The sequence below is a fragment of the Lichenostomus cassidix genome, chromosome 4, assembly GCF_008360975.1.
Source record: "Lichenostomus cassidix isolate B80296 chromosome 4, HeHo_3.0, whole genome shotgun sequence".
NCBI lineage: Eukaryota > Metazoa > Chordata > Aves > Passeriformes > Meliphagidae > Lichenostomus > Lichenostomus cassidix.
Genome location: NC_139484.1, coordinates 60,187,612 through 60,212,929, shown reverse-complemented (window position 1 = coordinate 60,212,929; position 25,318 = coordinate 60,187,612). Strand labels below are relative to the sequence as shown.

The window sequence follows — 25,318 nt, the reverse complement described above, 5'->3', positions numbered from 1 at the left end:
GTGGAAACTCATTCAAAAAGAGCCCTAAAACCTTCCAAGCTCTGCCAAGTGATGCCTGCTTGAAGGTGGAATTTGCTCCCAGGATAAAAGGCAGAAGATCTTTAGTTGGCAGATTTTACAGCATCACAGCAGGAGAAAAAAATCCTGATTTTCTAGGAAAACTGAATGAATGACCTAAAACGGTTTTTCATTGCTCTTGCATGGTCAAGAGATGGAGCAGGAGGTTGGAACTGGATGGTCTTTAAGGTCCTTTCCACCCCAACCCAGTCTGTGATTCTAATGCCCAAATAAGCAATGCTCCCCCATAAGCAGGTAAGAGTGAATAAGAACGAGGAATTTCCACATAAATTTGGGACAGACATTCCCACAGAAGAGAGCATCAAAACTGGGACCTGAAGGCAGAGAATGGGAAGGAGCACAAAATGTGTTTTACCTGATCTCAGCCACCCCAAAGTTGTGCCTATAAGTAGAGAAATGCTTGATTCCTGCCACCCTAACACAGCCACCTCAGGCAGTGTATGAAATTATCCTCTTGCCTCCTTTTGCTGACAATATGGAAAATAAAGAGATGCTTAATTTTAACTGTCTAAAGAGTAGGTGAAGTGCAGGAAGGGCAGAGCTTGACTTGGTACCTGCAAGAGTCCAGCTCAGCTGAATCAGCACTGGGGGGAAATGCAGAAAAATGGGCTCCAGGAGAGATTTCCACTACTTTTCTCCATGCATATAAAGAGCAGTATAGATGAATTTCATTCCTACCTCACTCCTGAAACAGCACAATTACAGGCTGCTCTTTTTTTGGGGTGAAACTCCTGAGTTTGCCCCCAAGACTCATGGCTGGCACTCTTTTGGTGCAAGACACAAAATAAATGAGGGAAGAGCTGTGGCAGGTTTTCCTGTTGGAATGTGGCATGAACTGAAGTGACGTGTCATGCTCTGTAAGTTGGTCTAAGCATCATGTTAACTGAATTATGAACAGTATCTGAGGTGATCACTTGGAATTGATTTGCTGCCCAGAGAAGGTGTGGATGTCCCCATTCCTGGAAGTTTCAAAGGCCAGGTTGGATGGAGCTCTGAGGAACCTGGGATAGTGGAAAGTGAATCTGCCCATGGCAGAGGTGGAACCAGAAGGTCTTTAAAGTCCTTTTGAACCCCAAATCATTCTGTGTTTCTGTGATACTTTTACACTTTACCTGGAGACCAAAGTCTGGGTGAAACTCACTCTGGTAGTCAATGTATAAATATATTAATGTCTAAATTGTATTCATTTTCATAATATAAGAATACACAGAGAACTTTTCCAGGTGATTGTGGGGTGCTGGTGTCAAATATAATTTAATATTTTCCTGTCATTTATTAACTTTTACTTTCTTAATTTTAAGCAAGCAAAAAATAATCTCTTACATATGCAAACTTATGCATAATGAACTATCTGAAAACCATCATAGCTTGACTCTGCCTAAATATAGAGTATACTGCTCCTGAAAAGCTAATAAAATATCAGAGTGAATTCTGTACTGGTAACCCTTAGGCTGGTCCCAGCACTAACAGCAGCTAACATCTCTGCTCCCATCCCTTGGAGTTGATACAGCCAGATGAACCATTTTCCCCTGCAAATCCTCTATAAATAAATCAAATGTAAAATGTAAACTAAAAATTATAAAATAAATATAAAATATAAAATAATATAAAATATATTAACTGATTTTTCTGTAGTATCTATTCAACTTTTCCCTGAAATATCTGCCAGTTCCATTAACCAGAGCATGTTCTGGGAAGAGCTGAGGCTACCTGGATCTGTGATTCAGATGAGCATTTTCCCATGCTCTGTGCCTCTCACAGCTTTGCAAGGAGATTCATCAAGAATTTCCCAGTGTCTACACAGGCAACCCTTTCCAATATGCAAAAAGCTTAAAGTCACACTCTTGGCCATTTTATAATTCAAATAATCTCACTGCAGAAATGCCTGTGAAATAAATAACCCCATTTGATTAAGAAGTCAAAAAAATGCAGTGGTGGCAAATTGCATCCAATATTCTGTTTAGGGAAGTACATAAATGAATCTTTTGCCTTAGGGCAGGAAATGTAATTTTCTTTCAGTATAGAGCATTTAGCATCACAGGATCCAAATCTAGCTGATAAACATGTCTAGCCAAGTAAAAGTCTTTTCCAATAAATCTGAGCACTTTTAATCAACTTGCTTATCACGACTAAATATTTATTTACCAATTAAAATCTTAAACAGGGGTTTTTTCAGATGAAGGGAATAGGTCTGTATTTGTTCAATTTGAGTCCTGTGCTGTTTGCAGCCTGAGGTTTGTGTGCTTTGGATGTGAAACATTCCCAGACTTTCCATACATGAGCTTGAACATGATCCTTGAAAGAGATCACACAAATACCCTCCTCAGCTTCATGACAACTTGACAGAAGGGTGAAAGCAGCTCTGAAAATACCTAAATCTGAAAAAACACCTTCAGGAAAGTGCAGGGGACAAATCCTGTTTGTCACTTAAGGGCTGCAATGTCACCCAACCTCCACCATTCCCTGGGGACCCCAAGCACAAATGCCACACCCCTAAGAGACAACTTCAGTAATTTTACTGCCCCCAGAAGGTGTCTGCTTCCTTCAGACCAGGCCAGGCTTAAGAGCAGCCAAGCCCATGGAAACAACTGGAGTTTCTGTAAGCTGAAATGGCAAAAATCTTTTAAATTCAATTTAGCGAACAATTGTTCCATTTGGGGAAGGAATCTTGTCTGCCCAAGGATGCCAACACCAACTGAAATGTTGCAATTTAGGTTTCTTTACGAGAATCAAATCTCACCCCACTGGCTCTACACCAACCACCATATTTTTCAGTAATTTTATTTTCCTCTGGCACTTTGTCACTGGAGACATTAAAAAAATGGTAAATGTTACAATATTACTGAAATAATTTTTAAAAATACTACTAAAATACCTTTAGTGTTCCCCCCTCCACTTTCCAGTTCTGCAGCACAGTCAGAACATGGCTCTGCTCAAAACTCTGAATGGCTCTGCAAAGTGCTGCTTTTACCTCATGATTTTTTTTTTTTTGAGTGAAGAAAAGTTCTTAAATCAATTCAACAATTTATTTGGGATCTGTTTGCTAGGATAACCTTAGCTGGTCCCAAGCTTCTTGAGCACACCTTGAATCATTCTTAAATGACCTTAAGTTCTGCTGCTGTTTTTCTCTATTGAAGGATTATTGTTCAATCCATTCAGTTATGCAAAGAAAAGTCCAAAATTCATGTTGCTTGATTTACAGCCAGTGTAACAAGCATTAAATCAACAAATTCTATTACAACAAAACAACCAACAAATTCTATTACAATAAAACAACTGACAGGTGAACCTCATTTAAAATTTTTGCTAGAATCCCCCTAAGCTAAGCAATTAGAAACTGCTTTATCTTTGCTTTTCTGCCCATAAATCCTGACAATTTCCAACATTTTACCTGCTACTACAAAACTGGATTATCAGATTTGAGATAAAAAATTATATAAATGGTGCAAAACACACACAAAACCAGAGAGAAGAGTCCTGAGCAACTCTCCTCTAGTGGCATTCTCCAGGATCCAAGGAGTTTTCTCTTCACCACTCCCTCCTTTCACCCAGATATACTCTGTTAAATACTGCCTATTCCAAGAAGAAGAAACTGCAAATAAGAAAAGGATCGTCTTTTAGAAAGCATATTTATTAACCAGGGTAAAAGTCATCTCACGCAGGGTTGATTCACAAATACACACAGAGGAGAATCTATAGAAGAGCAGGGCAATCCTCCTAAAATATTTCCTTAATTATGAAAACACACAGAAATATAAAAACAGAGAGAGTTGTGTGTCACACAACCACTTCAAGGTCTGGATAGCACCACATGCTTTACCTGCTGAAGCATTAAGGTTGTTGGTAGATGTGAGTAACCCACTCAAATAAATCTCATTATTTAGTTTAAAAGTGTAAAACCAGGTACACACTAAACACCTTTATGGCAGGCAGGAAACTAGAAATGCTTCTGGCACAACACATTTTTGCACAGTTTACATTGCCCACCAAATAACAATACACAGTCATGCCCCTCAGGCTTCTCTACACATTTAAAGTGAACATTTATAGGTTTGACACTAAAGTATTCATTAACCATGCGATTCAAATGTAACCTAAACTCTCCTGCTTTGTTTAAAGTGTCCTCCTGGTTTTGATGCATCCCTTCACACCTTTTCCTTGTAAAAATCCACCATGCCTGCACTCCTGACTTAATAATGTACAGTGGGAGATCTCCTCTTTACTGTCATGAATTATTGAATATAGCACCAATATATTGAGGGAAGAAACCCCAGGAACAAGCTTTACTCTTCCTGGAATGAGCTACTCACAGAACTTTGCAAGGAAAACATCACTAGAGGGGCTCAGGGAGGGCACTGACACTGAAATGGAGAGGGAGCACTGTATCGTCACAGAGCACCTACAGAATCACACATACAAACAACATTTTCATTACCAAACAAACAAAAAAAAAGGGGTAAAAATAGGCTGCTAGGACTCCAAATTAAAATTTTAATACCTATAATATAAATATTCAAAGCAGCTATAATTTCAAGCCAGCAATTAAAAGAAGAGGAGAAAAAAAAAAAAAACCCAAACACTTTCCAGAATGTCATTTGAAATAAATTAATCTCCGTGCTGAAATGGAAATGTATTAAGTTTGTCAAGTGTTTTAATGAGACCTTCTTGTTGGAGCCAACACAGAATCAATGTCTGAAGGGAAGTCCAGCTCATCAGGCTGCTCCAGCAAAACTTACTGACATATTCTCCCTCTAATAATATATTATCTTGACTTATTCTTGATATGAGTTGTCTGCTCTTAACAGTAAATACAACCATAAAGCAATGAGAAATACGAGCAGGATGATGACACTAATTGCACTGTCTTGACTTGAATTCCAATTACTGAGCAGTAAATGAGATTACTAGCCTAAAGATAATCTTAATTTAAATGTGCAGCTGCATTTATCTCATCTCAGATGCAATTTTCCAAAGTGCTTCAAAAAAATAATTCCAGGCAGGCATCGAATAGAAACCTTTCTTTCTGAAGATTTTCAAGATAATTAAGTGTCCTCATCTGTTTTGTTCTGTGGTCATATTTTATAACAAGCAGGAATTTGCAGGTAAGAAGAGAAAAATGAGGAAATTTCTTCAATTGTTACAACTTTTTCTGCCTTTGAGACTGTTTTCTAATTTTTGTATTCCAACATGAAATGTCTTTGATGAATAGAGGATCAAATAGTTTGAATAGATGAAGTTTCAGACCCATGACTTATGGATAGTATATTTTGAATCATGTAATTTTCCTGTAAGCATTGTAAAGCATTAGAAAACCTTTAGAAAATTACTGAAAAATATTAATTAACCTACCAATTCTAAATATAAATGAATGTGCCAGGTTTTTTCAATTAAAGGATTATGCTGAAAAGCTTAATTAGAAGAATCACAAACAGAAATTGTGTTTTCACTGTATTTCCATATATGTCTGTCCAAGGAATAAATGAGATTTCTCCGAAAACATTTTTCTTTCTCTTAAATTCAGACAATATGTGCAATACAGGCAATTAAAAAGGGCTCCTACACCCTGCCAGAGATTTGCAATCCAAGACTGCAGATTCTTGGGCAAGAGGGAAGATCCTGACTGGCAAAGCCTCAAAAGTAAAAAACAAAAAAAAAAACCCAAAAAAACCAAAAAACACTCAAACCAACCTCAAAGCTACCTGAGAGAAATACTTCAGAATGGAATAAAATCTTGTTGAAACATTTTAAAATTATGGTTTTAACCAGATTTGATATCAGCATCTTGGTGAAAATACCTCATGCCTTCTTCATGTCTTTTTCCAAATTTCCTAAACCCTTATCATCCTTAAGTAATACTTATTGCTAATTATTTTAATTCACAGTGTTTAGGGAGTATTTTCCATAACTCAGAATTCTTCAAGCAGTTTTACAGAGCAAAATGGATCAGGATTTAATGTATTTCCATTTGGAGCAAAAAATATAATTTCCAACTGCAAAGACTCTGCACATAACAGGACCTGGAGCACAGGCAGTATATTAGAAGTTTTAATGAATTTTAAGGCTATCATCACTTGAGTTCTCTTTTTCCCCAAGTAAATTTACACCTGAATTGTATGTCTGTTAATGCAATCATTTGTTTGTTCACAGTAAACATCAGCTTGAAGAGCAATAAACTGCTGTAAGAAAATAAGAGTGGGGGAATATAGCAATTATTAACAAAACCCCCCAACATTTTGATCTGAGCATAGAAATAAATTTGCAATATAGAGGTCTATTCTGATAGATATGTAAAGTGCCTACAGCTATATATGACAGGGTCAAACCTCAGAATACAAATCCCTCCACAGTTCCCATATTTGAATGCTTCTGCAAGTAGCTCTGCTTGCCTCAATAGGAGGATTTGTATTGATCTTCATTTGAAAGGCAATTCTTTTTCTAATTGATAATTTTTCATCCCTTCCTAACTCCAGGCTGGCATTTAACAACAAAACCCAGCAGCTTGTGCAAGTGCTGAGATGGAAAGGTCAAGGACAAGATGAAGCTTTTGTGAATTGCAGCTCTCACCCCACGTTCCTTCCCAAGGTGCTTTTTGAATTAACTAGTTTCGTTGATGCTGAGCAGATGTAAAGAGAGAAGGGATCTGGTTTGTCTCTGAGTTACGTGAAATAAAACATCTTGTTCCACCTGGCTGTTGCCTGACTGTTTCTGGCCTTGGCTTTGCCACCTCACACCAGCTCTGAAAAGCTGAGTTCTGTCAAGCTGCAAAAAGCAAATAGCAACTATATTGTGACAAATGTCCCAAGATGCATGAATCAAGGTGTGCAGCAAAAAAATTCTGTTCCAGTCTCTGTCTTTGATGGTGAAAGTGGCTGGAGGATTAATCAATGAAAACTCCTTCCCTTTTACAAAGGTGCAGAAGGATTGAGGCAGACTGATCCCTTCTTCAATCAGAGCCCACCCTGCCTCAAAAAGTAATAATCAATTAATCTATGTCACTCCTTCTAAAAGGATCCAGGTTCTATCCACAGGGATCAATCAAATTACAGTCGAGACTTAATATTCTTAAATTACCTCTTTCCTCTGGGAAGATACATATTGGTAAAAGCAAAAGGAACTCATATTTTTCCAATACAATATCCAGTTATTAGCACTCTTTGCTTCTTTTTTTCCCCACCAGAATATATATTTGTTAAACATAACAAATCCCTAACTCTCTGGATATATGATATTAAATGATATTTTCTAAGTAAATGTAAACAGTCTCTTAATTCAGCATAAATGCACAACACCATATGATTTATTAATGCTGGTGATTTTATAGTCCCCCAATTTTTATGATGATCCCATGAATGCTGGTCTATTAATTTAAAAAATGTAATTGAAAGCCAATCGTGGAGATATCAGGAATTACGTGTAATGCACATAAGACTGATGTTACCTGTTCACACCTAGCATGTAATTGATGATTAATCTCAGCACCTATGGAATGCCATATAGGAAAGCTGGCATGCACTCATGTTTTTTCTCTTCTTTTATTTCCATTGCCAGTATACATTTCTAAGGTATGTTCTTTCTTGCTCTTAATTGTGGTGGGGATTTTTCATAGTTTATTCGTTTGGGGTTTTTTGGTGGTGGTGGTTTTTTTGTTGTTGTTGTTGTTGTTGGTTTGGTTTTGAATAATTCCTCTTCAAAAATTCCTGGAATTTTAGCATTACGTGTTTAGAAGATGATTTCCATTTAGAGATTTAGCTCATGGTTTTTGAGTCATTCTTTTATGACTATTTGTAAACATAAACTCTACGGTGAATCAAGGATATGACTCATCTAATTAATAAGCATAAAGTGTCTTAGGAAAAAAGAATTTAATTCAAAACACAGAGTCTTTCAGACCAACCTCTTTCTGGAGCAGCAATGTCTGCAGTAATGTTAACAAAAGGCAGCTGGGAAGTTGCTAGAAAGAAGACTGACAAAGGGGAAGGGTGGAGGAGGAGCTGGAAACCACTAACACTAATCTAGAAATCTTTCCTTAAAAAAAAAAAAAAAAAAAGGCTACCGGAAAGTCTGGTATTCTTTTCTTTTAGGAAATGATGGATGCTTTGCTGAGGTATTTCTTTGGTCATTACAATTTTGAAGGACTGAAATAAAGTGTGATTTCACAGATCCAGTTTTGCCTTCTGTGCTATTGACACCTATCCTGTTTCCCTTCATCATTCCTGAAGCACCATGTGCTTGTGTTGTACAGTGCAGCATAATCAGCTCTGGGTCATACCTAATTATTGTTTCTATGGGAAAAAGATGAAAATGAAACATTGGGACATTCATTGGCATATGAAAAATCTGCAGACAGATTAAGAATTGGTTTAATTTCATTTAAACATGACCATGTATGAGTGAGACATCCAGCCTAAGTATCCAGGCTGTCTTTACATGGAAGAGCAGTCAGCTTCCTCAGAAGACATACTTCAGTCATTCCCAGAAATTATTCTGGATTAGGAGCTAAATCTGCTGAATGCAGAGGGATCATAAACAACAAGATCAGATTTGACCCTTGCATTTGAGACAACTGGAATCTGGAGTCAGATTCTTCTCTCCGTGATTTTCCTGAGAATATATAACATGGCAAAGTCAGAATCAACAGAGATTTGGTCTCATGAGTCCCTTAACCACAAGAACATTCCCTGGACATCTGCATGACTCAAATGTTTTCATTTTCGTTTTCAGATGATGTATCCATCACACAGGAGAAACTCTCTTCAGTTACCCAAAATGCCATCTCAGTGGACACCACAGCTGATCCACATGGACAGAACAGCAATGGGCAGAACATCACTCTTCTGTCCAGAGAAATTAAATTCCCAGAGTCATCCACTCACAGGCCATGGGGTATTGAGAATATAGATCTGTATGTAGCTGGTAGCACCCCACATTCCCTGATTTTTTGAGACTGGGTAGGAAAGGTGAATGAGAAGTTCCAGCTCAAACTGTAGCCAAATATTTGCAAATTTTGGAAAAGTTGAAAAAAATGTAGAACTTGAATAGAAAAAAATATAACTTTTTTTCCCCCCAGCGTTAAGACCATCCCTATATATCCCTCACCAAGAACTGCAGAGGAATGAAATGTCATTTTTCATCCTTTCCTTTTTCATAGAATCCCCTCCACACATGTTCTTTCTTCACTCGCCCTATCCATGCCTGCAACAAAATTCTGGTCTCAAGAACTTCTTCCTGTGTTTACCCCAAATCTTTCTAAATGTGGTAGAAGTCTCCTGACTAATGTATCCCAAAATTGTTTTTTACAGCACTGCTTTTTATATATAAAAAAGTACTTTATAGTACTTTTTAAAGTAAGTTTTATAAGAAAAGAAGGGGGCACTTGTTTAAGGAAGTCCATTATTCTATTTGAAGAGCAAAACAGCATTCTTATGGTAAGCAATAAAAAAGCACCATGACTTAGTAGATGCATAGTAGGAATTACTGCTGAATCTTTGAAGTTGTAGAAGAAATGTTCAAAAACTGTTGACTTTGATTATAATAACTCTTAGAATTCCATCCATTTAGATGCAACCATAAAGTAGGACGTGTTATAAAAAAAACAAACAAAAAAACAGGAAAACAATGTTCAAGTGGGTGATTTGCTGGAGTGAAGCAGAGGTAGGCTTGGCTCAAGAAATAAAAGGATTCCATCTGTTCTTGCACTTCTGCAATATCCTCTTGGATACTTAAAATTATATGACACATATATTCTGATCCTGAAAAATTAAGAGATACTTTCGGGACAGTAAAGGCAGGCCTGAAGAAAGAACATCAAAAATAATGTTACATGACTTTGTTTTCTGCTTTGCTGGAGGAAAAAGCCCCCATCAAGCAGAGCCTTCACAGCATCTGTACAAACACGCTCTGCCCTGGGGCTACAGAAGGCAAGATCTACTCTACCTCTCCCTTCACTTCCATTCTCTAGCTTTATTCTGCCTTTTTTTTCCCCTTTTCTTCTTTTCTACAAGCTCACCCTCCTGCTGACTAATGTAACAGCCTTTCCTTTATATTTTATTTCCCAATCTCCTCCTGTGACTTCACAAGCCCAACTACTACTGGTGTTTTCCTGACTCAGCTGAACGACATGAGATGGAGCAAGAGTTCCTCTATCCCATCTCCCTCTCATCTTTGCACCATTTCCTCCTCTCCCTCACTTCCAGATAAGTGAAATTGTCCATCAGTACCTGCTGAAAGCAGCAACCATCTCAGGAATGGCTGCAGTCTCTTTCTACAGAGGGTAGAGATGTGCTACAATTTATTTTAGCAAAATGTGCTTTGGGAGAAAAAAAAAAGTGCCCCAAATTCCTTGGCAACGACCAGAGAGCAATAATAATAAATAAAAAAGAGCAAAGTGGAAAATGCAGGACTTAAAATGGCCCAACACATAAAATCAAAGTCTGAGCAGCTTCAGGTCAAAGAAGCTGGCAATGTAAGCACTGCAAGGAAAAAAAAACCCAAAACCCAAAAAAAGACAGAATCATGGTGTTGTAATTAAGATACTCCACTGATGATCAGACGTCTTGCTCGACTTGGGCTATGGCACCAGACTTCTGGAACAAAGATAGTGCTGCTCAATTAAACTGCTTTTCTATCTGATGAGGCTACTTGAGCAGGAAAAAGTTATTAAATGGGACTGTCAGCAAAAAATCTTCTTTACTGTAGCCCAGCTCTTCATAATTAGACTGATAAAAACCCCTTTACTCTTGGCTTGCTCAGAGCATGGGTTCCTTAGAGCAGAATTCATTCTTTAGGATCTTGTGATATCTATTGCCATGAGCCTCCAAAGCATTTCTGAGAATTCCAACTAACATCCCTATTTTCACCACATTCTGATTTGCTTAATTATTTTTTAATTCACATTTTTGCCCTAACACAATCCATATTCTTCAATGCTTGGACATTTTCCAAATGCTGTGGTATCTTTTTGAAACTGCCACAGCCTTTTAAAGGATGGTTGTAGTGTGGCAATGATCAAAAAACATTGCGAGTGAAATATTTGGTTTGCTTTGATGAGAAAAGGGATGGATAAACTCATCATTATTTAAAATGAAAGTACATCTTAGGAGGCACATGGAGATATTCTTCTGCTGCTGTTTTACACCTAAGAAGAAGAAAAGAGAGAGGGAAAGGCACAAAAACGGGGGGAAGGAGAAGAAGACAATAACAAAGAGAAAGAGAAAGTTAAATGAAATAAATACCAAGAAGATGACTGAAAGTGGAAGGAAAACATGTGATTCGCCAAACATCACTTGGAAAAGAAACATAATCTTCACCCACTTTTTGCTAGACTACCCTTGCTCAGTTTCTGTTTTACTTTTCTGTAGAAAAAATCTGAAGCTTTTCTTGTTTTGGAAAATATCGCCTCACAACTTAATATTCCCACCTGGGTCGTTCATGATGTTGACTTTCATTTTTTCCCCAGGTCCTCTTGAGAATTGTCAGAAGATATGAGGAAACAGTATCAATCCCTTTATTAAGGTCATTTAGCAACCTCCTGATATTCATTTCCCCAGCTGTTTTCTTAATAACCCTAATACTTTTATAATTTGCACGGGTACTTTGAAATTTATTTAAGAGTTTGCAGCCATCAAGATGTCCTCAAGCTGACCTGTTTGCACTTGGCCAAATTGTAAGTTTCAGAAAACGATTATTTGTCTCCTTTGCTGCAAGAGCTTGCCAGAAGCATGCTGCTAAAACCTTCCAGATTCCTCACAAGGATTATCATTTTCTACTGACTTGATTTGATTAGGCTTTGTTTGTCAAAATACTGATTGGTGGCCCAAGACTTAAGCAAACAGAAATATATTTCTATTGCAAAAGCAAAGCTGTGTCTCATGCAAGTCAGTGATGCTCTAAGAATTGTATGGAACTGGAATTCCCATTTTAGGGGAAAAAAAAAAAAGGGAGATGAAGCGAATATTTTTGAACAAATATAATATTTGTCATAATGTAGAAATGACACAGTTTTTTTTAGGAAACCTCAAGCTACAATTCAATTATCAAGTATTTTCAGTCTCATTGAGGTATCAGGAGTATCCTCATGATGAGCAAACACTGGAAAAGTGAACAGGAATCTTGATATAACCCAAATTTAGCCAAAACGGAGACTTACGATATCAATACTGCCCATGGGCAAAAATTATACTGGGAAAACTCCACTCAGCTTGGGTTACCCTCTTTTCAGAGAGCTTGGCCACACTGCAGAGCAAAGGAGAGACAAACCCTGAAGTTCTGTTTGCTGCAGATCCCCCAAGGTCAGAGGTAACTCATCACACACATGAAAATTCAGAGCAGCTGTCAGGAGTGCAGGAGCTCAGTCTGAGCACCAACAAAAGGCTGCACACCAAGACAAGTACCACATTAAGTAAAAAAAATTAGGCAAATTACTTAACGTCAAAACTGAGGACAGGACCCTGAAGTTCACCCACAAGGCTTCTTGTATTTTTCCTTTCCTGCTGACTACTCCTGTTTCCAACTAGAGCCTTTCAGCTCGGCGAATTAATGAAATAAGGAGCCTAAAGAAGGAGCATCATTCATTATATAACACGATTTATCTCGGAACATAAATCACCGATCAGTGCTTATAATCAAAGGCTTAAATAATTTTAATTAAAAGGGAAGTTATGCTGAGGCCATTCCCTGCTATTTAACCTGGGAGCTGAAAGTCACCCTTTATCTTCAGCCCTTCGTTTTAGTTTTCTAGGTTTGATTTTTGAGGTCCTCCCTGTTCCCCTCGCCCCATTTCATCTTTCATCATATATATTTATCACAACCAAATCTTTGTGTCTAAACTTTGGTAGTGCAGAGGAGTGAACTAAATAATCTCCTGAGATCTTTCTAGCTTATATTTTTAGTGACTGAAATAATTAATGTTATTTCTTTAACATGATCGTGCTAAAAATGATGGCACTGGTTTGAATTCATAGAAGTAAAACTGATCATTGAAAATAAATATTTTTAGTTTATTCTGTTTAGTGTATATGTTCAGCTTAACTTGGCAGCTTGCAAAAAATATTAAATGCAATTGTAGATACTGTAAAACAGACGAGAGAACTGAGAAAACTGCCATTAAATTACTAAGCTCACCTAAAATACAAAATAGATAGAAAACATTATTATTTTAGGTCAAAGGCAAAGACATGATGTGTAAAAGACAGCATTAAAAGTGAAAATAGGAAATTACAGATTTGCATTAATTTATTTAGGGAGGAAGTCATACCAGCTTAATAGGTGCATCCTTTCTGTTTGGGAAAGAATTTAAAATACAACAAAACCTCCCTAAAAAAGCCAACAGCAAATTTCTGTTCAGCACATACATGGAGAAGACCGGGATGATTTATACACCAGAAACCCAAATCAGTGGAAGGAGTTTTTACTGAGCAAATTTAAGCTTTACAGATTCCTGTTCAGTCAATTCTTTCTCCTGCAATGTACAATTTTTCAGCATCACATCTTTATTCATGCCATTCTTCCCACATAATAAATCAGGAATATTTTCTGGTATTTTCCAAGGATAACAGAGGCAATATTTACACTACTTTTAAATAATGCTGAGAAGTACCTTAAGCAGTAAATATTCAGCTTTGTTGCCAAACATTTAATTTACCTATTTTTAATCTGTATTTCTGTACCTTATAATATATATATTTAAAGAATCTATCTATTCCCTCACATAGACCCACAGATATTTAGGTATGTTTAAATATTTATTGAAAGATAACCCAACTTTGAAATGTTTCTCATGTTACAAAATACAGACACTTAAGTAAATATTATTATTTTATTAATATTTGTTAAATGATCTTAAATTGTGGCACAATATCATCACCTGTGTAAATTCTATGGATGAGAAAGCTTTTCAAACAATCCTCAACCAGTTTGATCTTGACTGCAAATTTTCACGGACTGTCACCCCCCAAGTGCAGTTGATTATGCAAAATGAAACAAAATTACATGTTTCAAATGATGCTTTTCAGATGCAGCTCTGAGTCAGTTCTCATCATAACTAAGACAGGTCAGTTGTGAAATCTGTGAGCCCCATTAGCCTGTAAAAACTGTTATTTCTTCCTAGCAACAGGAAACCTTTTTTTTTTTCTTCCCCTAAACTGAAGCTATTGATCTTTTAAAATTCTGGAATGTCTGAAGAGTTTGAATTCCAAGGACGTATTACACTTCCTAACAATTCATAAAGTGCAGGACAACTGTTGTGATTCAGGAACATGGAAGGACCTTATGGATAAGGATTTTTCCTTAAGATAAATGACAGTATAACTTCATGAGAAAGCTTGATTAGATGACATATGAATACACAAGGCTGCTGTGAGAAGGTTTAGCACTAGATTCTCTAAGAAGGGTTAAGAGTCTCTAGTGATTGCAAGAAAGATTCTTATGAAGCAAAACCTGGAAGAGTCTTGGGGGTAAAAAGGTACAAAATGGGGGGAAAGAGTGACAATTTCTATGACATCTGTGTGTCCAGGGAAGGGAACAGAGCTGGGGAGGGTCTGGAGAACCAGAAGTGGTTCAAAGAGCTGGGAAAGGAGCTCAGCCTGGAGCACAGGAGGCTCAGGGGGACCTTGTGGCTCTGCACAGCTGCTGACAGGAGGGGACAGCCAGGGGAGTCAGGCTGTACTCCCAGGGAACAGGGACAGGAGGAGAGGGAATGGCCTCAGATTGTGACAGGGGAGGTTTAGATAGAATATTGGGAAAAACTTCATAGGAAAGGTTGTCCAGTCCTGGCACAGCTGCTCAGAGCAGTGGTGAAGTCTTCATCCCTGGAGGGATTTAAAAGTGATGTGGCACTTGGGGACATGGCTTAGTGGTGCTGGGGAAATTGGACTCCATGATCCTAAAGGTCTTTTCCAACCTTAATGATTCTGTGGTTCTAAGTATCAAACCATTAAGAAACACTCTGATGACCATGACAAATGGCAACCATTAGTACAACTACAAATTTATCTTTTGTTTCTCTTCTGTTTTAAAAGCACCTTCTCATTTTTAATACCAAAGTGCCTCTGTAAAACATTTCCTAGGAAGTTCTGCTCATTGCAGCAGGTGCCCTTCAGCTGCAGAAGTTTCAGAAGAAAGGAGAAGTGCAGGAATTAAACACAAGAGGTATTTGCTTAAAGAAAAGATAAAGTATTCTTGGCAGGAAGAGGGGGTGCTAAAAGCTGATTCTTTCTTGCTTTCCCTAAAAGAAAAGCACAAAACGGTAATTTTGCAAATCATCAGTTTGAATGTGATCCCATGAATGAGAAGAAAGTCATTCAGAGTTGGGGTTTTTTCTTAAATAGTGCTAGAGATTTTATATCTGTTTCAATCTAAAGTTGTGAGTGTAATGGAAATCCCATTTGGGTTGAAAAGTTATTGGAAGCAGCATGTTTTAATGGACAAGGCATTAGACATGGTGAAATAACTTGGGATATATTGCTGAAGACTTCTGTGACTTTGAGGAAAATAACAGTACTTATTTTCCCTATCTGCAAAATTCAGAAGTGATACTTTTTTATCCTTTGTCATGTATTTTGACATCTCTAGATAAAAGGCATAAAGACAGATAAGTAATATTAAATTCTTTATTTGTGATGAATGCAATTATCTTCATCCATATACTTTTTATGGCATTTTTTTTTAAATTGAGTAGTTACAGGGTGTTTCAAAATCCAACTTTGTATTATGCTAAGTGATATTATTTTAGAAAAAGAAAGCATAAAAGATCATTACACTTGACAGATCCAAAGGATAATTCAACCCATCACAAATAGGTGTCTTAAATCATTTATGACTTTTTTTCCTTTGTGTCTCTCCATTGACTGACTACAGAAGGATGATTATCTTACATTATGTGCAAAACTTTTCCACAGCTGCAAAAAGCCTGTAAACACAGAAAAACAGGATTTGGGATGTAATCTCACAGCTTTGGGGTTGTGAACTACCAAACTGTAGTGTTTGCAATCTGGAAGCTAAACACATTAAAAACCAGAAGTGTGAATCCTATTTACATGTCCACAATCATTAATGGGATGATAGGGACAAGTGAATTTTGGTGCTACAAAATCATATTTTTAATTGGAGGAGTATAAAACCACACTAGAAATTACAAGACAGAGTGCTGACCTGTAATTTAGGAGTTTATTGCCAATATTTTATTTTGGCAATGGGTTACTCCTCATAGTTGTCTGGTGGATTTAGGGTTCACTGAGCCACTGCTCACGGGATTTCTGTGGAATCAGTTTGACAATCACTTCATAATCAGGGAACAGCAGTCAGCTTGATGTAATTATTTGTGAGTCCACCTTACACTGTCATAAAAATACCCATTGCTTTATGTTTTCTAATTAAATTTTAAAAACTTCAACAGAAACACATATTTCATTTTTCTGTCTTCATATATAGCATTAGGACTTCCCTGCAGCACCTTCTAATGCCTAAAAGGGCTGCAGGAGAGCGGGAGAGGGACTTGGGACAAGGGATGGAGGGACAGGACACAGGGAATGGCTTCAAATTGACAGAGGGCAGGAAGAGATGGGATATTGGGAAGGAATTGTTCCTGTGAGGGTGGTGAGGCTCTGGCACAGGGTGCCCAGAGAAGCTGTGGCTGCCCCTGGATCCCTGGAGTGTCCAAGGCCAGGTTGGACAGAGCTTGGAGCAACCTGGGATAGTGGGAGGTGTCCCTGACCATGGCAGGGGTGGAACTGGATGGGCTTTAACGTCTCTTCCAGCCCAAACCATTCTGACTGTGTGACTTTAACACTTTAAAATCTGAAAGAATCCAGCAGTATTTAGGTCAGTACTTATACAGTTCCTCTTCTTAGGCCCAACTCACTTCAGAAAAACAAAACAACGAAGAATGTTCAAGTGAACAATCTGGATGTAAAACCTACACACTAATATTTGCATAGATGCTCCTTTATAAATAAACCACACTTTTCCACTTCTTTACAAATATACATAATTGCCCATGCCTAGATATATCTCCCCTCTCAAGCTGAAAAGCTGATTTAGTTTTCTGCACACAGTTCAGCTACTCAAAATAAGAAAGGCATTTTAATATTGCAAAAGTAGCTAAAGCCAATATTTGTTCTGCAGCAAGAGCGTGTGTTGTTTTCTTCCCTACAATATTTTGAGCTGTTATAGAGACATTGCTGTATTAAACCTAATGGATTTCAAATTAATTCAGCATTTATATTCTGATCGTATTTTCTATCATATATCTGAAAGGATGCATTCAGCTGATAATAACAGGCTACAGGAAACAATACTGATTATTTGGAATTAAAATGGCTAAGTTGAAGTTATTTTATGCTGGAAGGAGGCTGTTCATGGCTTAATTTGCCAGGTGCAGCCAAGACATTGATACAAGGACCAAGGAGGTGACAAGTCAAGGTTAAGTGCAGCAGGACTGGGTGTTTGGTGATGGTCCTGACTTCTTCATGCCTTCCCTTGCCTAGCAGAGCATCCAGAAAAGCTCTGGAAACTTCTTTCTCCTATATTTAACTATATCAATCCCAAGAGGGTAGCAGGAAAGTGCCCAGTCTCAGAGCTGTGGGGTAACTCAGCCTCATGGGCAGAGACAATCAGTAAATTGCAAGGGAACACAACTAGGCACAGCAGGGCTAAATGGTGAAATCCCACAGTAAATGTAAGAAATGCCACATCCAGGATTGCAGACATCTCTTCATAATGCAGTGATGTGCAGCATTAACTAATTAGCAATGTGAGCTGGCAGCCCAGAACCCCCTGTGCCCTGGGCTGATCCCAGAGTGTGGCAGCAGGGAAGGAGAGGGAATTCTGCCCCTGTGCCCTGCTCAGGTGAGACCAAACCTGCAGAGCTGCCCCAGCCCTGGGACACCCAACATGAGAACAATGTGGAGCTGCTGGAGTGAGTCCAGAAGAGGCTGTGGAGATGCTGTGAGGGCTGGAGCCTCTCTGGAGCCAGGCTGAGAGAGTTGGGGGTGTTCCCCTGGAGAAGAGAAGGCTCTGGGGGGACCTTAGAGACCCTGCCAGTGGCTAAAGGGGCTCCAGGAGAGCTGGAGAGGGACTGGGGACAACAAGGGATGGAGTGACAGGACAAAAGGGAAAGGTGTCTCTGCCCATGGCAGAAGGTGGAACAAAATGAGCTTTAAGGTTCCTTTCAACCCAAACCATTCTGAGCCTCTGCACAAGCAGAAATAATGTCTCCCTACTATTTCAGGTGTGGTCTAGCAAGGCTGAATTCACTGCAATAACCACCTTCAGCCTCCTGGCTGCTCCCCTGTGAACATAGCCCAGGTCACAGCTGGACATTTCTGCTTGCAAGAGCAGCACTGTTGTTTCATCTTTCCTTGGGCCTGGCAGCAATTAATACAAAAGCAAACATTAGTGCTGCTGCCAGCAATACTCCAATAAAGGAAATTTATGAGCCCTTTTTCTTCATCTTCATCACCAACATCATCAGAAAGGTGATGGGTACAGATAAATGTTTGTTAGAGACTGGAAGGGTTTTGATTTTCATGAGGAAAGGCAGATGAAGCTGCACTACTCATTGTATTTAGCAATATCACCCAAAACACATAACAATGACAATTGCCAAGGGAAAATTACTTGATCCCTACATCAGAATCCTCCTGTGGACTAACACAGAAATCAGTAATTGGCACAATCTCATTTTCAAGGCAGAAAGAGGTTTTGACATCACTTGCCCTGGCAACCATTATCTGTCCATTAGATGGGAACAGAAAAGCTGAATCACACAACTATCAAACCCAGTCAGTGCTACTAAAATCTCAGAACTTTGCACTTTTATAGCTTTCTCATGTATTTTAATTGCTTGGCTGTCCACATCAACTACCTTTAACCCTTTATCTGTACCTGGTTGCAATACTGCCTGTTTTCATATTTGTAACATACGGCTGGATATTTTCAACAGGTAAAAAAGCATTTATCTGCATAAATCAAAATACTAATAACCAAAAATGTTTAATTTATTATGATAAAACAATTTAAAACTATGCTTTATACATCAACCTGTCTTGGAAATTACCACAGCTTTTTTGTTCTCCCTACAGAATATATTTTCACAGTTCTTTCCCGTAAGTATAACAGAGGATTTGAAAGTTTCCACTTCAGAAACTGTTGCATTCTCCTATTGCTTCTGGGTTTTTCTTCACCACAAAAGATTTGTAGTCTTCTACAGTGATGAAGGTCGTGGATGGTTTTATCATGCAGCCAAGCAAATAACCAGAATTTGGCCAAGCAGCCTAAAGTAATTTTTCAAGTTCTGCAGCTGCCTGCCACAGAGAGGTGATGGAGCCTGGAGAGTTCATTTTAATTAGTCTCTCTTTTCCCTCATCTCCCCTTGATTCAAAGTGGGTAAAAAACAGACCTCATCCATGACTGTGGAGAGTGTTTCAAAATTTTAGTAATAATTCACCTGAAGGAGGGATTAAACGTCTCAAATCCTCCCAAATGTGAATCAGATACTTTGTACTCAGCTAAGAAAAAAAAAAACCAAAATAGACAAAAAAACCCCACAAAAACTCTCTAAAAACCCAAGAAAAAACAACAACAAAAAAAAATCCAAGGAAAAAAAAAATCAACCAAACAACCACACAAAAGAAGCACCCCCCCCAACCACCAATATGTAAATCACATTAAACTTTTTAAGGGTTTCTTGCTCCATGAGAGAAATCTCCTCTTACCCAATAAAAGATTATACAGACCCATCTATAAATAAATATCTGTGTGACAGTGGAAGTCAGTATTTTGTATTGAAACCAACACCTGGTCTAGAAAATCACCTCCCTCAGGTCATCTCAATCATCTGATTATGATCCTTAACACACCTGCTTTACTTTACGATTAATAATGTTTACAACTTCCCTCTGAGACTCATCTAAGGAGGGGAAATATTCCACAGTGCCATGGACTGGCCTTTCTCCAGGTGGGAGCAATGATCCTTTACCAGAATGACACTTTTCTAGGTCAAAATAAACCAAAGTAATGAGTAATTCAGCCCTGTGCTAACCAAGTGAAACTCCTCAAACTGTTCCCAGCTCCTCCCCAGCAGCCAACAAGGGCTGACTTTCAATTACTGCCCAAACTGGAACTCAATCAAGACAAGCATCTTCAAGCAACAACAAAAATTCTACTTAGTTAGACTTAAAAAGAATTAATTTTCCAATGAGTTGTACAGCCTAACTCATGGATAGATTTTAGCTCAGGAATTCAGAAGTAATTTTTTTTTCTTTCTGAGCCTGTGACTTTGTCCCATCCTGCTGGGCAAGAAGCCATCACCTTCCTGGAAACTCCAGCCTGGGAACAGCACTGATTTCCCAGCCATGGATCTGTCCTTCACTCCTGGGACAAAGGTAAAGCTCCTCACTGCAGGGTTTTTATTGCTCAGCTTCAAACTGCAGGGGGAAGAAACAACCACCAAAAATAACACAAACCCTGTGTTCAATAAAACACAGAGATGACTAAAGCATATATAAACGTATGGATAAACACAGGCAGAAATAAAGCTACAGATTGAGGAAGCAGATCCAGAGAAGAGTGTCAAGGAAATTAAACATTAATAATGCAATGCCTGTCTTACAGACAAAAGTATTTTTACTCTGAAAAAGATTAGAGGAAGGATAAATAGTTCATAGCAGCTGTTTGACATATCACTAAATATGCATTACTGGAAGGTACTTTACTACAGTGGCAGTGAAATGGAAGAAGAAGATGATAATCATGAGAGCAAGAAAATTTAGGGATTTCAACAGCCGGACATTTTAAAAATAATTGGTATTTAAAATTTGATTTTATGAGTATCATTTACACTAAGAGAATAAGTATTCATGAGGACATAGGTTGCAAAATTCTCAAATGTAACAGATCTGTAAAGAATTAACATCTGCAAAAAAAAAATGCAAAGCCAACAAGCCCACCTGATTTTCAACAAGGAGTTGCAATTGCTGAAAGTAGAAGAAACTGGTTGGAAAAAGAAATACGCTTATGCCATGAATTAGACAGTGTAGAAAATAGTTTACAAATCTGAGAAAAAAATAATCTGAATCTGGATGGATGGAGCAAATCACAGCCATTGGGATGAGGCTCTGACATCTCCCAGCAGCTCCTTCACCTTCCCTACCATCACTTGGACTGTTTTTTTGTTCTTTTTTTTTAAATACTTTACTGGAAAAAAAGAAATCAGGAGGCAATTCCAGCTGACTTCAGGTGTAAGCCAGGCTGTGAATCTGCTGGAGCTGCAGCTCTCACTGTCCTCTGGGCTGCTATTCTGTGCCAACCTTTCTCCCTGCATCCAGGATTTCAATGGCACAGATGTGCATCAGACAGAACTGCTGCTCTTCCACTTCCCTTTGGCACACAAACTCCTCATGCCAACCCCAAAAACGGAGTCCAGGCTGACTTTTGTGAACTTAATACCTTATTCTACCTGGGTATCAAGAGTTTTCATTATGTTGGCAGTTTAGACACTGGTGAGTTGGAGTCAAGGACTAAACTCCTGTCTCAGTTTTCTCCTGAAGTTGTTTAAATTATGATGAAGCTGTTTTCCAAGCCACACACTTTCCTGTGTGTCTCATACAGCATAATGCAATCTCATTCAAAAAGAGATTATTCTTGTTGTTTTTCTTAATCTGGACTCCTAAATGAAGTCCTCCTGCAGTTAACTCTGTTTTAAATTATTTTTCAAACGCACCATAAGATTCATCTATGTGAGAACACTGTTTCAATTTAACCATTCACAAATTGATTTAGTTGAGTGCAACCTTGCTTCATTTCAATTTATCTTGTTACAGTTCCAGCTAATGGGGAATTGACTGAAGTTTTGGCTCAGCTGCACAGAAGCAAACAGCTGCAGAGATTTAAGATGCTCCTGCTCTCCAGCTGCTCATTCTGTTCCTCTGCCAGATATTACTGTCTCTGGAAATTTGGCAAAAGTGAGTCCATCCTCCAGCCCTGCCACTGTAGCTGACATTTGTCCTGATGCAAAGACATCTTCACACATTTTCTCTGCTGAATCTACTGAAGGTACAATAACCTTGAGGGAAGGGGCACAACTGAGCATGGATATTGTCACATTTGAAGGTGACTTTCCTCTGCTCACCTCCTGGTCACACCCCACGTGGAGGGAGCCTTGCTGAAATTGCTCTTTCACTGACACGAGAAAAACAGCCTGCACTGCAATGTCCCAAAGGTTTTCATGTATTTTGCATAATTAATAGATTTATCTGCATGCAGTCTGTTTGAATTCCTTGCTGTCCTGGAAATTTCATGGATTTTGAAGCACCTTGTATGTCCATTTCAGCTCAGGATATTCTGTGATTCTGTGACCTGCCAGCTTTGTTCAATGGAATCATACATAGAATTATAGCACGTTTTGGGTTGGAAGGGATCTAAAAAATCATCCTGCCATGGGCAGAACACCTTCCAGTATCCCAGGTTGCTCCAAGCCCTGTCCAGCCTGGCCTTGGACACTTCCAGGGATCCAGGAGCAGCCACAGCTTCTCTGGGCACCCTGTGCCAGGGCCTTACCACCCTGACAGGGAATGATTTCTCCCCAGTATCCCATCCAGTCCTGTGCTCTGGCAGTGGGACACCATTTTTCCTTGTCCTGTCACTCCAGACCCTTGCCAAAAATCCCTCTGCAGCTCTCCTGGAGCTCCTTTAGGCACTGGCAGGGCCTCTGAGCTCTCCCTGGAGCTTCTCTTCTCCAGATGAACACCCCCAGCTCTCCCACCCTGGCTCCAGAGGGGCTCCAGCCCTTGGAGCATCTCCATCGTCTCCTCTGGACTCTCCAGCAGCTCCAGGTCCTTGTGCTGTTGGCCCCAGGGTGGGGCAGCTCTGCAGGTGAGGTCTCACCTGGGAGGGGCAGAGAGGCTCTTTGCAAAGTACCAGCAGTTAAAACGAAGTTAATAATTTAACGAAGTCCCATTAAATGATTTCCCTTTTCAAGTTTCCAAGCAGGATTTGTCTGTGAGCTCTCCTGGGAAGGGAGGGCAGGTGATGGAGCTCCTCCATCCCTGAGCAGCCACCTTTCAGAACTGACCTTTAAAGCAGAGCAAAGGAAGAGGCTTTCTACCTCCATCACCTGTCAAGTCCAAGACTAGTTTGTATTTCTGTGTCCTTCCTTGTTTCCCTGCTCAAGATTGCCCAGAACACACTGACAAGGGGATTCATTTTCAAATAGTCTGCCTGCCCTTCACAAATTTTCATGTTTGGTGGAGTATTTTTATCAAATGAATGTGTATCTTTCCCAAGTTGCCACTTTGCTGTCAGATCTCCCAAAAGACTATTCACGGCCCAGTACAGGTGATAGCTGCTGCGTGCCAGCTATGCTCTCCACAATCATCCTCCCACCAACATTCCAGGGCTCATGATGTCATAGCAACTACCTAAACTTCTACCCAGCCAGATCTGCCTGGGAGCCCATCTGTCACAACTCCATCTAAAATTATATGAGTGGCTCTTTAGAGAAAACAACACTGAATGTGAGAGGTTGTATCCTTTAACAATCTCATTTTTTAATAGATGCGTCAACAGTTTGGCCAAAGTCATAAGGAAAGTGGAACAAAAGTTTTAAAATGCCTAAATATTTTCATTTTGATTCTCACAATAGGTAACTCATGTGAAATGCACCCCATCATCATGGTTAAACATGCTGTTAACCACTCCCTACCAAAACCTCCTGATACTACAGCAGAATTCAGGTTTTATTTGATTCTATTTCCCTGTATTTAGCTTTTCCCCTTAGAACTCAAAGGTTATTTCATATATTGCAAAACATCTTCAAGTAATTACAGGTGTCTGACTGCACTGGGGCCCCAGCATCCCTTCACACTGGAGTCTTGAAAACACCTGCTCTCTGAGGGCTGTTATTCTTTGGGTTTTGCAAAATTATTTATTGCCTGGAGTTTTTCTTAACTGATTAGTTGACAAAACTATATTGTGCAGGAAGAAAAAAAAAAACCAACAAAGCAACTACTTCTGTTTTCACCTATCTGCTTTTAAAATAAAATACATTGAACTTTAATAAAGGTGTTTATTACTGCAATTCTACTCTTGAAAGTCCAAAAGCTAAACCAGAAATCCCTCAGAAGAATCTCAACACCTCTAACATTTCATATTCTGGCTGTGAAGATGTGCTTATGCTAATTACAGAAGGGTTTGGGTTTTTGTTTTTTGGTTTTTTTTTAATAGAAAGATATTTAAGACAGCAGCATTTTGTGGTGCTAAGAGAAAGAAATACTGATCTTATATATCCCCACTTCAGGAATAAATAGTGCTATAGTGCTATTGCAAGGACTTTTTTCTGGCCTTTCTCTCATTGCATGGTTTACTAACTGATGTAAAATTAACTCCTCCAGTACCTTCCTGCTGACATTATACTAAAAGTCATGGGAAAATTGGTTTTCTTGCTTTTATCCACCTTCTAGACAAGAAGGAGTTCTGGTAGCTAAAATACCTGATGGAAAGCTCTTCACTTGGTTAGCCGTGGCACCTCAGCACAAGGTAAAATACCACATTCTGTGTTTCTGCCCTGAATGCAAGCCCAGCACAACATCTGAGCTGGGGTGGAACAAAGCTGGAGCATTCAGACAGTGAAATACACTGGGATACAAAGGTGCAGATCTTTTGCTTGGGTGCATAAATCCTGTTTCTTAAACTGCCTGACTCATACCCAACAAAGAACCCTTCGGTAAGGTCCATCTGCATAATCCCAAATTATCCAGATGGAAGCGTGGAGGAGAAAAAAGCCAAATAAACCTTTTATAGTGCAAGAGGAGCCAGTGTTATTCTTGTATTGAATCACAACAGCACTCTTATTATAATGTGTGAATTATTTAACAACACAGGTAAAAATGATAAAATGTTACAGGTATTATGGAGTGCAGCAATCTGAATATCTAGATCTATATCTAATCTATATTTATATCTATCTATATCTATCACTGCATCTGTATCTATGTCTATTTCTATATATCTATAAATATCTATGTCTGTATATATCTACATATGCATATATTTCTCTATATGTCTGTATATATATACATATATATATAAATAGATATATCTAGATATATATAGATAGATATAAATAGATATAGAGAGATATATACAGATATGTAAAAAAGGATGAAATCATGCTGAAAACTCAGGCTTCCAAACAATGTTTCACCACACAATGAATGGAATGAAATGAAATAAAATGAAAATGGAAACT

At 38.7% G+C, this 25,318-nt stretch overlaps 1 protein-coding gene and 1 long non-coding RNA gene across 3 annotated transcripts in view; one reads left to right on the top strand and one right to left on the bottom strand.

Moving 5' to 3' along the window:
* CTNNA2 (catenin alpha 2) overlaps positions 1-25,318 on the bottom strand; it is a 448,404-nt gene that overhangs the window by 208,070 nt on the left and 215,016 nt on the right. The gene's annotated exons all lie outside the window — the stretch shown is intronic.
* Positions 23,348-24,849, top strand: LOC146438640 (uncharacterized). Its single transcript, XR_014851869.1, has 3 exons — positions 23,348-23,592; positions 23,714-23,804; positions 24,531-24,849. It is a non-coding gene; the product is annotated as an uncharacterized LOC146438640 (long non-coding RNA).